Consider the following 13,508-nt stretch of genomic DNA (forward strand, 5'->3'; position numbering starts at 1 on the left):
TCACAGTGCCGTGTGAGCTGGTGCATTGTCATGATGCAAAAGCCATGAATTGTTGGCAACAAGTTCAGGTTGTTTTCGTCTAACTTTTTCACGCAGCTTTTTCAGCACTTCCAAAAAGTAAACTTGGTTAACTGTTTGTCCAGTTGGTACAAATTCTACTGAATAATCCCTCTAATATCAAAAAAGGTGAGCAACATTGTTGCAACAAGTTTGCGAACTTCACTTCAGACCTGGTATGTTCCTAAACACACGATAGATATTCAATAATTGCTTATTGAGTGAACACATGATTTTCCTTGTGCTATATGTTTAGATAAAGCTTCAATTCAGAATGAAATAAAACACACTGTATATTTTAAGGAAAGTTAACAATTTGAAATAATTGTAAGTTACAGATATGATTTGCATACCACCTCATAAGACAAACACAACTTGAACAAAGCTGGAAATAAAGCACTAAAAAAAATAATTTAAAATTCATTTTTTAAAGTGAGAACTAATAGAGAATTATAATTTCAGAAAGAACTCTTATATTCTAGGCCTGATTTTTTTACCTTATAAGAAAACCTCAGGAAAACACATATTTTAATAAGTTACTTTCACTCTAGGTGCCACCACTTATAACTAGATTTAATTCTCATCCATAAGATTTGCTCTATGGTCCATCAGAAATTTCTAAAAAAAATGGATTATTATTTCTTGAGTGTGTTTCAACATTAATAGGTTTCTAGTAATGATCTGGAATACTTATAGAGTAGGCAGAATAGAGAAAGTAAGAGTTTCCTGTATAATTTTTTCCTCTTTGATTCTGGCTCATTTATAACTTTTTGATCTAGTCTTAAGGTGACATAGCCAGATCTAAGCATCTTCCCATAAAATGATAAACGAGTTCAATCAGGGTGAAACTGCGAGGAAACGACTCCCTTAAGTCATTGCTTTTTACTGCTGTGGGTGCATGTTTTCCACTTCCCATGGGATTGGCAATACACTGTCTAATGTTTATCCTTAGCTTCTTACATCTCTGAGAGCCTTCTAAGGTTCTGTATGGGAATATAGTTGATTAGTTTATTATGAAAAGAACACACCAAAAAAAAAAAAAAAAGGCAAAAAGGCTTATTTACTATTTTCTGTCTGATCTTGAGTTCATCAAACTAGTCCATTCTAAATTTAGAGCAAGTTCAAATATTTAGCCTTGCCAAACACAGTGCTTCTAATACTTTAATTGAAAGTTGAATGTTGCTAAATTTTGTTTTGATATATAATAGCTTAAGGATCCAGTCAAGGGAAATCCATAATTCCTTTATGTTCAAGGTATAAGGCTTAGAGTCAAAGACATTTGAAATGATTTCTATTCTTGCAGGAAATTTAAATTCTAAGTTCGCACCAACCTCCAACATGCAGGTCAATTCACCTTTTATAAGGCATTGTTCTCTCAGCCAGTAGAATTGTGCTCAGCTACGTACCTTCAGAGAACACAATGGCAGGTTTTACTGAGGCACTCAAGTGACTACTGGCTATGAGGAAATTCCTGAGCCTCTACCCTTACTCAGAGTCCATTCACTGACCTGTTGATTCAGCTGGACTCTTCAAATACCTAAATCCAATAGACTTCTGAGCATCAATACAGCTTTGGCGTTTTAGTCAAGAGGAGCCTGAGAATGAAGTAGGAAAAAATGTGAAGACTGGCAGAGGGACCACTGTTTCCACTCCTATCATTTTATAGTGAGGTATTTTTGTGGTTTACAAGAAACGTCAAACCCCTGATCTGGCAGAGACTTACCATTCTAGATTGATTTTGCATCAGTAGTTTATTTGGCACAGAAATAGTTATTTATATGAATTCTACTTTTCCAACTCTTGAATATCATTCTTTAATTACTTATAGGAATCTGCTATAGTCTGTCCATAATTTTGTTTAGGTCATATTGTTTCATTAGTCTTTTCTATACTCATTTCTTCCAAGCTCTATCTTCCTTGTGGGCACCCCCAAGTTCCTCTGCAGGCTCTCAGACACTTCGTTCTTTATTTGTAGAGAAAGAACTTCAGGTTATCCCAGAGTGTGAATGGATGAGGGTAGGAGGAAGCCATTAGAGTTTAGCAACTTAGAGTTTGCATGCTAAGTTGATAGACTCCAAATATTAAATGGGGGGAGAATTTTCCCATAGTCATGACTCACTTTCCACATGTATAAATATTTAAGTTACAGGTGGTATTTTCAGAATTTACAACCAAAGGCAGATCTCCAAGTTTCCCAGAGGCAGACTTCACTATGCTTAATGGTTTAGGAATGCATACTTGTCTAGTAAGTTAATCACTTAGTTAATTATATACCAAGCTAATATCTTACCTACAAAAAGTTAAGGAGTAAACATATATCAGTGGAAATAAGGACAAAAATCCCAGCTTTGTCAATAATTAGATTTTTAAAATACGAACAAGTCTAGTTTAGCACTTTAACATTCTGGGCTTTATTTTTCTCTTCTTATAATGGGAAATAACTCTGGCCTCTTAGATGTGAGAGACATCTAGAAGTAACAGCTATCAACACATTGATAGGGTTGATTTTTCTGGTCAGATTAACAAGGCAGGCATTTCTTCTGCCCCTATGGCTCCACATGGATCTGGAAATTTGGTTGATGAAAACAACTTTCCAGTTTAGAATATCATTCCTTGAAGACTACAACACTACTTAACAAAGTTCCTATGAAGAACAACTAAGAAAATAGATAAAGTGCATTACGGTGTACCTCAGACAATGGGCTCTTAGTAATGTTAACCTTTCATCTCCATAGTGTTAATAACTACAATAATAAGCTGTGGCACAAAAATATAGGCCATCATCAAAATGCAATAAGATTAGTAGTCTGATCAGATGTCTGGGGACAGGACATCGATCAGATCACCATAGTTTGGGGTTTGGTTGGCCCTGCCATGTTGGCTCAGTAAACACAGTATTGGTCACTACTAAAGCAAGATACACAACCACCAAAGTCACAAACAATAAATGTAACACTTTACAATGAGAAATGTACTTATCACACACAATGATCCTAGTATTCACAATTTAATTCAGCAGAAGAAATCAGGGTAAGCTAAGGTTCATAAGAGAGTGGAATCAGAACCAAGGCAGGAAGCTGGCTGAGCTAACAATGGGGGTTATCACACTTACCAAGCTGATGAATCCACAGCCACTGTTGGAAGTAATTTACCATATAGATAGGACAAGCTATTATATAGGGGAGTCAGAACTTTCTATCACCTAGACACTGCTGGTGACACACTGACAATGGATCTTAGTATTTTTTTCTCCCCCTTTTCTATTCCCCAAGTTGACCAATTAACTCCTTTCCTCTGCCACTCATTCTTTCTTCTATTCTTCCTTTTGCTTTTTGTATTTTTCTTTCTGTAGTCTTTCTTTTCTTTTCTCTCCTTTTTTTTAGGCAGGATAAAATATATTTCAATAGCTCACCGCCTGTATATGTTAATGAAGTCATTCTTCTTTAATCCTGTTCAGTGACCCTCTTTTGCTACTCAAGATTCACATATTGACACTGTGAGGTGTATGTGCCGTTTACTGCTCTCATTAAATGTACAGTGATTTTTTTATTTATTTCTTACAGATAAGATTAACTCCATGCTCTGGAGATCACATGCATTACTCCCACCATGTACATTAGGAATGTACTCCTTATTAAGTCAATTAAACTCATAATGCATCTGAAGTATACTATCTCCATAAAGATGAGTGATATGTAATAATTTTTTATGGGAAAAGGCTTCAGAGTTGAAACTAAGATACTAGAAACTTAGTTTCTCTGCACCTCCAAATGTTCCCATCATCCCCAGCTTTTATGGCCCAGCTGGTCAGTCATGATGGCTCCCATGTCTGAGGGTGACAAGATTTCTCACTATGAAAAAGAACAGGACCAGTCTGTAGGCTTCCAACCAAGAATTGGTCTGCCTGCTTCCCTTTTCATTATTCTTTATGACACCCATTCAGAATTTTCCTCTTTCCCTACCCACTGTGGCCTAGTCTAGAGATTACTATATAAAATATTTTAATTACTTCTAAAGTATTTTTATTTTAGTAACAATAGCATCTACCTCCATATAATTATTGTGGGTGAGAAGGTTAAAATAATACAATACATGGAAATCATTTAAGACTGCCTGAAAAATATTAAGTGCTCGATAATCCTCTCCTTCCCTCATACTGAGCAGTAAGCACCATGAAAGTGAAACGGCATTACCAGTACTTCAGAGAGTGATGGTCAGTGGTCAAACATAGTGTTTGGTTGAGTGAATGAATGAATAATGAGAGGGAAAGAGGAATCAAAACATCCTTTCATCTGACTTCTTTCTCCTTTTTAAAATTCCGAGTCCCAGTGGTCGTTTGTCCTTTCCCACCAAAGAAACCCAAAGGAGAATGAACATTGCCTGGGAAAACTGAACCTAGCCCAGCACTGTTGGCCTTAGCACAAAAGGTTTTGTTTTTCTTTTCCTTTTTTTTTTTTAATCTTAAAATCTTATTAAAAAATTTAGTACTCAAAATTATGGCTTTACCCATTCCATAAACTCTTATTCTTACTGATATTTTTGTTTGTCTTTATTCATAACCTCTAGCATCAAACCTTTACCCCAGGAGTTTAGAAAACTTATGACAGTGTTTATCAAAAGTTGCATCAGACCACTTTACATCAGAATCACCTGAATACTTGCTTAGAAATCACATGTAAGGGGAACATTTCCCTGCTTTATTAAATCACAATTTTTATGGATAAAACCCAAAGCTACAAATTATTTTTTGCACATAAGTGCATGTGCCACTGCTTGAAAAGATAAAATTGTACATTACTAATGATACTTTTTTTTCTTCAGGATTAAAAACTGTTACATCGGCCACTAAAAAAAAACCAAAGAGTAGGATTTTCTTGAGTATTAATCATGACGACCAGAACGACAATACACTAGACACTAGTGTTAAAGAAAACCAGAGCTAGATACCGTGTTTCTCTGAAAATAAGACCTAGCCAGACAATCAGCTCTTATGCGTCTTTTGGAGCAAAAATTAATATAAAACCCGATCATATCATATCATACCATATCATATCATATATCATATCATATCATATTATGTCATACTATATATTATACCCAGTCTTATATTATATTATATAAGACCCGACCTTATAGTAAAATAAGACCGGGTCTTATATTAAGTTTTGCTCCAAAAGACACATTAGAGCTGATTGTCCGGCTAGGTATTAGTTTCAGGGAAATATGGCAGTTAAAGCAGTAAAGACAGATTTTATTCAGAAACTACTGCAATAGGAGAAAAGAGACCTCAGTATAGAATTGGGCTCAATTCTGAATACAGCATGGACAAGTGGGGATTTGTAGCACGAGCAGGGTGGAGGTCAGTGTTTGGAAAATTACTAAGAGGAACCATCAGGGGTATTTTGGCTAAATAGACACAACAGGATATTTGCTAAAGTCAGGCCAGGATGACCACACATCAAGGGTGGGGGATGATGAATCTGACCAGAAAGTGTGAGCAATCAGATATCAAGGGTGGGGATTCTCTTTGAACTGATGTAGCAGAATCCTTGCTGAAACTGGGCAATGCAGGCCTGACAAGGACAGACACCAAAGTCAAAGCTTAGAGGAGCCTGACTAACGTTTGGTAAAGGAGAGAATTTTGGTCACTTGTCATATGTACCTATTTAAATTTAAATTAATTAACATAAAATTTAAATATTCAGTTTATCAGGCACACTAGCCACATCTCAAGGCCTCAAAACCACTTAAATCTAATGGCTATAGTAGAAAGCTGCACAACATTTCCATCATCACAGAAAGTTCTATTAAACAGGACTGCTCTGGAGAAAAGAATTTATCAGACTTGGGGTTAGGTCAGTGAAGACGATGGCACAAAAGCTAGGAAAATTAGTAAGAGCTCTAAGAACATTCCCACCCTATATCATCACACAGGGCAGAGGATAGGGGAGGAACTGCAAGAGAATAACACGGTATATGCCAGGAAGCATGTCCTGGCTTGGCAGTTGCTTCCAGAAATCACTACTCCATGGAGGGGGAAACACAAGTCTTTGGTGGGCAGTTAGTCTTCTCTGCCACAAACATCTACAAATATTCAGAAAAAAGACTGCTGAGTTTACAAATGTATTGAATTTGAAAGCTGAAAGAAGAGCCGGGTTTCTCGTTGTGTTGGGAACAGTGTGTGGAAAACAGCAGTTCAACCGCAATTAGAACTGGAAAGGCAAAGATGGCCATGGAATCAATTCTACCAGCCATAGACCTGGCAGACATTTGGAATCCAGGTCTTTTGAGGTCTCAGTATCATGAATTGGGATCTTCTGGCAATTTCATCTAGACAGGTGTAAAGACTTTTAAAACTCATTAGAATGAATGCTGTGTATGTAAATTGGACTTCAATAAAAATTAAACGAAAAAATTTACATGTGTTGTATTTAATCATCAAAAATCATCCTATGGGAAAACAACAGGTCATCATGTATAAGAAATTTGCCACATTATTCTGTGTATGGGGCTTACAGTAACTTTTTGTGTGTGTGTGTGAATGGTAACCCTATATAAAATATCCATCCCCCCTCCTATAGGACATGAGAACAGATACCTCCGGTAATTACTATGGAAGAAAACTAAGCAAACTACAGATTACATATGCAGAGTACCGGTATCTAGAGTCTGACCCAGGAAATAAGGTACTGAGTCAGCACAACTGTGGCTTACTTTTAAGAACAATGACCTAACAGGCATTTAGAATCCAGGTCCTCTGAAGTTTCAAGCATCAACCATCTTAGTGTGTAAGTCATCAGTATAATCAATATTTCTATTATTCAACCTTCAACTGGATCCTCAGTTACATCTATCTAAGACAGGGAAAGGACTAAGCCAAAGCTAAATTACAGGCACCACTATGGACAGTCACAGTCCCTCATTTGAGGATGAAACAAAATATCAGAGAGCCACCGAGAGTAATCCGGACTTCCGAAATTAGCAGGAGAAAAACTGAGGAGTCTAGTGATTGTTCTCTATCAGCTGTCAACAAGAACCACTTTCCTTTCTGTTTTTTCACGTCTTCAATTTTCAAGGATTAGTTTAAGATTACAGCAGGCAGTGAGCTTTAATTAAAAGTAGATTGACTAGATTAGTGGGCTGGAAAATGGAGCAGAGCACTGATGCTTAATAAAGCAATTATTCCTGATATTTTCTTATAATTCTATAAATTTATACTGTTGCAGGGCTAAGCCCTATTTTAACTATCTTGCATTTTTAATGTAATATATGTATTTATAAATATATTTCATGGATCCCTCCTACAATTACAGCCATTTAAATAATTTTGTTAGAAGTCTTTATTAAATAAACATGATATATATATATATATATATATATATATATATATATATATATATATAATCCTAGATAGCACATTGCTATTAACAAAAGTTAATATTGAAGAAGGTTTACTATCTAATTAAGGAACAATAGTGCTTCAAAGAGGAAAGGCAATCACAAATTCAGATTACATATATATATATATATATATATATATCATAATTCTTGATTATGTGACATCTTATATATGTATGTATATATGTATATATACCAGGGGTGCCAAAAAATGTATATAAGTGGACACTTTGGTCAACGTTGCTCAAGCAGTAGTTGGCCATAATCAGAAGAGTCTGGACGCTGATGGTAACCACTTTGATCACCTCTTGTAACTGCAGAAGTCAAATGTGATTTGCATTCATCTTTTGTTATCATTTTATATTGAGTAATATAATTTCAATAGTTTTTTCCTTTCTTAAAATGTATATAAAATTTTTTGGCACCCTCTGTATATATATATGAATGAAATCAGGAAAGTCCATGCTACCAATAAGATACCATGAAAGAAGAGATTAAATGGTAATGTCCTAAGTCACTTTGCTTGTAATTATATACAGCTAATTTGTATTATATTTAGTTAATTTAATAAATATAGACTGAGAAGCTACTTTATAGTAGGCTCTGTAATGATAAATAAGATGTAATCTTTGACTCAACAGGCATAGAGCTGAGAGGAGAAAAACAATCAAGGAGGCAATTTTAATACAGCTTCTCCTGCGCTGTGATATGGAGGGCCAATGGGCTTGGGTAACACCTAAGAGAAACACTGAACCCAAATGTAAGGAGGTATGGGGGATGGCTTTCTGAAGAGGTCAAATTGCCTCTGATCATCATTTTAAACAACAAGAGTTCTTTGATTTAGGAAAACAAAATCCACTTTATTTCTTCCTAGCTTCTTATGTTCTCACCTAAGTTCTCCTGAACTCCCAATTCACAAACTTTTCCACCTTCCTTCCTGGCATGACATCTCATTAGAACCCAGAGGATTCGTGAAGAGATTGTTCACTATAGGTAACTCCCATGTTCTCAGTTTTGTGTGTACAGATTAATATCGCTGAATCCAGCATTCACTGGTCATTCCAAACCATCATTAAAAAACAAACAAACAAACAAACAAACTTGTCTTACCTTAGTGTGCGACATCATAGACTTGCTTTCTTAGGTTTGCTCTGCTGTTCTCAGTAGTCTAGTACGGAAGTGACACAACTGTAGCAGGAAATCTCATTTTCATTTCCTGTATTTCTTTAGTCCCTATAAGGAAAGAATCACATCTTTACAATTTTTATCACAAAACCTGTTGGTCCATATGAGCAAATTGAACTTTTAAAATTACTCCATATTTTAGAGGTACATAGAAACAGAAAACATTTACTCTTCATAAACTATAAAATACCAGAAACGTTATTGAAGCAGTACGTGCATGTGAATACTTGTTTTCCCAAGGCTGAATATTCTTCCAGAGGGTGCTTGTGAAAAGAATTTGACATAGCTCGCTGGAAGATGAAAAACAGAACTAATTCATCTAGTTCCAACCTAGCACATGAACTAGCAGGAAAACATGTATAAAATGAATCAAAATTAAAAGAGAGAAAAAAGGAGGAAGCTGACTGCCTTACCTACACCCTGTTGTTAAATGTAATGATGCTGATAAGTGCTAAATACAGTCCTAGCTAAGAAGCTTGAACTCAATAAACCTTGGCGGGAATGGAGCGTGGGGCCGTGCATCAGGACGTCCCTAGCATCTGCGTGATGCAGCGTTTGTGCATCAGCCAGCCAGAGGGTGCGTGCGCCTGCGCGGAGGCAGGAACAAGAGTGAAGAGTGACATTGCCAGGCTGCCGGCACCATGAAGATCTGGCCTTTGGAGCACGCCTTTGACCCCGCCATGGGAAACTTAGACCAGCAGCAATGCAGAAATACCCAAACCCTATGAACCCAAGTGTGCTTGCTGCAAGTGTGGTTGCAGTTGATGCATTTTGGGGGGGGAGGGGTTGGGCAGTTGATGTATTAGTCAGACATATAGATCCCTCTGGAAAGTTTCACAGCCATAGCCTTCTCAGCAGAGATTGGGGACTGCCTTCCATTGTGAAATATCTTATTGGTGCTGCAAGAATCAAACCACACTAGGTGTAAGAACATTCTATAGTTGATTCTGTAGAGAAAACAATGGAACTTAAGTCCACCAATATATTTTATTTACAAATATGGTTTTAATAGATGACAGACTTACATACAAACCACATGCTCAGGACACACAAAACACTGTTTTGACTCAGGCCATAATCAGTGAAAGGAGTCAGTCTCAGTAGTCATCTCAAAGGACTGACGGGAAATATGGTATTTTCAAATGCAAATACAGACTGATAAGCAATGCATTATCATTTAGTTATTGGTAATACATAAATGGAGAAGTACCTACAAATAGATTAACTGTAATATCTTTTATATTTTACTGTGTGTCACTTCCAATAGAATGTAAGCTCCATGAAAGCAGAAATTTTTGTCTATTTTGTTCAGTGCTGTTTCCCAACACATAAAACAGTTTCTGGTGCACTGAAGATATTCAATAAATTTTTGTTGAACACATGATCAAAGTTTTATTTAAAAAAGGATTTCACTGTTTCTTAACATAAAAATTTGATAATAAAACATTTTCCAGAGAATATAGCTTATCGTTTTTGAAGGATTGTTATACAAGTTGAAATATTCATAACTCTCACCACCAATTTTTAAGGACCCACATATCATCACTTATTCAGTGCAATTGAATACATCAACAAAACGTGTTTTCACAGTGTTTAGAACACCAGTGTCCTTTGCCTTTAAATTTCATCTTTCTGAATAACTAAAGAAGGTCATTGTCTTCTGTATGGTCTAAATTACTGCCTTCATACTGCAATCAATTTTTAAATGTGAGCTTTGATATTTCCTACTAATTTACAGAGTTAAGTAACTTGGTGATTCATTTTCTAATATTTATTTGAATACCTGCATGAAAGAATCCCATCTGACTACAACATGCTGCATGTGCTGCCATTAGTAGTGTGGGGATAAAGAGCCTATTGAATAAAATATGCATGAAATATCTGTTTCATTTAATCTCCAATGCAATTTTATCACCTACACAGACTGCTACCATGTTTCCCTGAAAATAAGACCTAGCCGGACAATCAGCTCTGACGTGTCTTTTGGAGCAAAAATTAATATAAGACAAGGTCTTATATAAGATACGGTCTTATATATTTATTATATTATATTATATTATATTATATTATATTATATTATATTATATTATATTTATATTATACCGGGTCTTATAGTAAAATAAAACTGGTTCTTATATTAATTTTTGCTCCAAAAGACGCATTAGAGGTGGTTGTCCAGCTAGGTCTTATTTTCAGGGAAACACAGTACTAGATCTGCCATATAGTAACATCAAAGCCAAATAAAATTTCTGAGTTTGGCTCACTGGATTTTTGGATACTTTTGTGTCCGTGGCTGAAAGGCTGCTCAAATTTTATTATATTGCTTGAGGTAATAACAATATTTAACACATTAAAAAGTATATTTAACTTTCTACTTAATTTACGTTTCCACTAACCTTAACAGAGATAAAGTTAGAGTGATTAGTGAGTTTTTTATTTCTAAATACTCATGTTCCAGTTTCATTTTCTCTTAATATAAAGTTACTAAGCATACAAAAATGTTAAATGGCAATGCATATTATACTATTTGCTGAAGCTTATTTTAATGAGAAGTCTCCCCTGCTAGACAATACTTCTGAAAAGCAAAATATGCAATATCCTCGGTACAATACTTAATGAATGCAATCAAGTCAATAAATGGGTACACAAAATTCACAGTTAATAAACACCCAGACACTTAATATTTCTGTATAAGTAAATAAAATAAAATAAAAAAGATTGTGGGAGGATGGTAGCAGCAGTGGCATAGTTTGTTGTTTCTTTCTTTAGTCTTTCCTCAATTAAAAATGGAGTGAATATGATAGAAAATAATTCCATGGTCAACATCTACAACAAACCTAGGTGGCAAGGAATTCCACAGACCCCAAAGTACAAATAGAAGGGAACAAACCAGCAACAGATATAAGATAGAGTATAAGTGACTAAGCAAAAAGAAGCAGAAAGAAGGCAAAGAACCTCTAACAGGTCTCAGAGTCAGAAAACTCCAAATGCCATCAGGTACTACTATAATATGGGCCATTTTGACAACAGCCATAGTAACTAGGCAAGGATACTGAGTGTCCAATTTGCAGACAGGAGCAAGGAGGCTTTGAGAAATTCTGCGTGGAGTCCAAGTCTGGACCAAATAACTCTAAAATTAATAAACTGGCCTACTCTCCCAGGATAACACCCCATACTCTGAACAACAACAAGGAGCAAAATTCTAACTAAGCATTACAGGGACAATAATGTCAAAGGGGGACGGGGGGAATAAATAAATAAATAAAAGGTGCAGGGTATAGAGAAGGAAGATTTCAAAAACTACAAGGCCATATGCTCATTACTTTGTGGATAGGAACTCTAGAGCTGCTCCGTTGGTTATGCAATTTGAACTCTGGCTAGCCCAAATTGTTATATGCTATATTTGTAAACTAAAAATTTGCTATGAAGACTTAGTATAAAAAAAAGTAAAATATTTAATAATTGCATATCAATTTACATTGAATTATATTAATGTTTATATTGATAACATATAGATTGCTTTTAATACTTTATATCGATTTACACTATGTAATCAATACTTTTGATATTTAATAATTTATATGGTATTCAGATGATAATATTGTGCACATTTGGGTTAAATAAAACATTATAAAAATTAATTTCACCATTTTCTTTTTACTTTTTAAAAAATATGGCTACTTGAAAAATTAAAATTATGTACGTGCTTTACTGTAACAGAATACAAGTTTCAGGAAACAAAGAAGCAAATGAGAGATGGACTGACAACCTACAGAATTCATGCACTATAGGAGACATTGATCAATCACAAGGTATGGTCCATGTTTGAATCACATTACAAATAAAGATTATTACAAAACAATGTAGAAATGTAAATACTGATTAAGTATTTGACATTAATCACAATTGTGATGATTAAAAAAGACTACTTGTCTTTTAGAGGTACATACAGAAATATTTATAGATGAAATGATTATCAAGAGGGGGTTGAGAGCAGTGGGTGGCAATTTAGAAGAAACCAGACTGGCCATGAGCTCCTCATATTGAAGTGAGTGGTAGGAACATAGAGATTTGCTATACTCTTCTAATTTGAAAGATGTTTGAAATTTTCCATAATCACAAGGTAAAAACTCAAGAACAAGAAACAAATCTATGATAGATTGAAAAACACTAAAGAGAAATAAAGGTGGCTCTCCAAGGTGCAAAATAAAGAAAAAAAGGTCAAAATAAGTCTCCTTTTGTGTTATTTTAATGCTAAGACGAGAATTGAAGGAGGCTTCACTATACTGGTCAGTGTTTCCATTTATGGAATGTTCCAAATCTTTATAAACCATCTGGAGAGCAAGGATTTGGCTAGATTTCCATTCCACTATAATAATGAGACATTTATTGAGAAAGAATGTCAAAAAGAACAGCTTTTAATGTGGCTATATGCATATACCAGAAACTGAAACACTTACAGCAATCTTCATCCAATTTTACAAAAAAAACAAAAAAACATACAAAATACCGTATTTTGCCATGTATAATGTGCACCCATGCTTTTGCCCCAAACTTGTATGAAAAAAATCTTTCGTTTTATTTTTTTAATTCCAATTTTTATTTGTTTACATTTAGGTACCTGTTTTGTTTTGCTTTTTGTATTATAAAGGAATTTTAACGTTTATTTTTTAACATATTATGGTACAAGGAATTTTATGTAATAAATAATTACAAAACACAAGAACAGATACAAGGTACAAGGAATTTTATATACTGGTAACAAACTTAAAATATTTACACATCATAGAAGGCCAAGAACTCTTTGTTGTTGCAACTTTGTAGTCAGTTCAACAAAACCAATTACTATCTTCCAGGGTATTATTTTG

General features: G+C 34.9%; 1 pseudogene; it reads left to right on the forward strand.

Moving 5' to 3' along the window:
* Window positions 1–8,550: 8,550 nt before the first annotated feature.
* Window positions 8,551–10,595, forward strand: LOC148755011 (PRELI domain containing protein 3B pseudogene; annotated as a pseudogene).
* Window positions 10,596–13,508: the final 2,913 nt, after the last annotated feature.

Source organism: Rhinolophus sinicus, chromosome 16 (assembly GCF_057876585.1).
Source record: "Rhinolophus sinicus isolate RSI-liver-muscle chromosome 16, RSI-T2T, whole genome shotgun sequence".
In the NCBI taxonomy this organism is placed as follows: domain Eukaryota; kingdom Metazoa; phylum Chordata; class Mammalia; order Chiroptera; family Rhinolophidae; genus Rhinolophus; species Rhinolophus sinicus.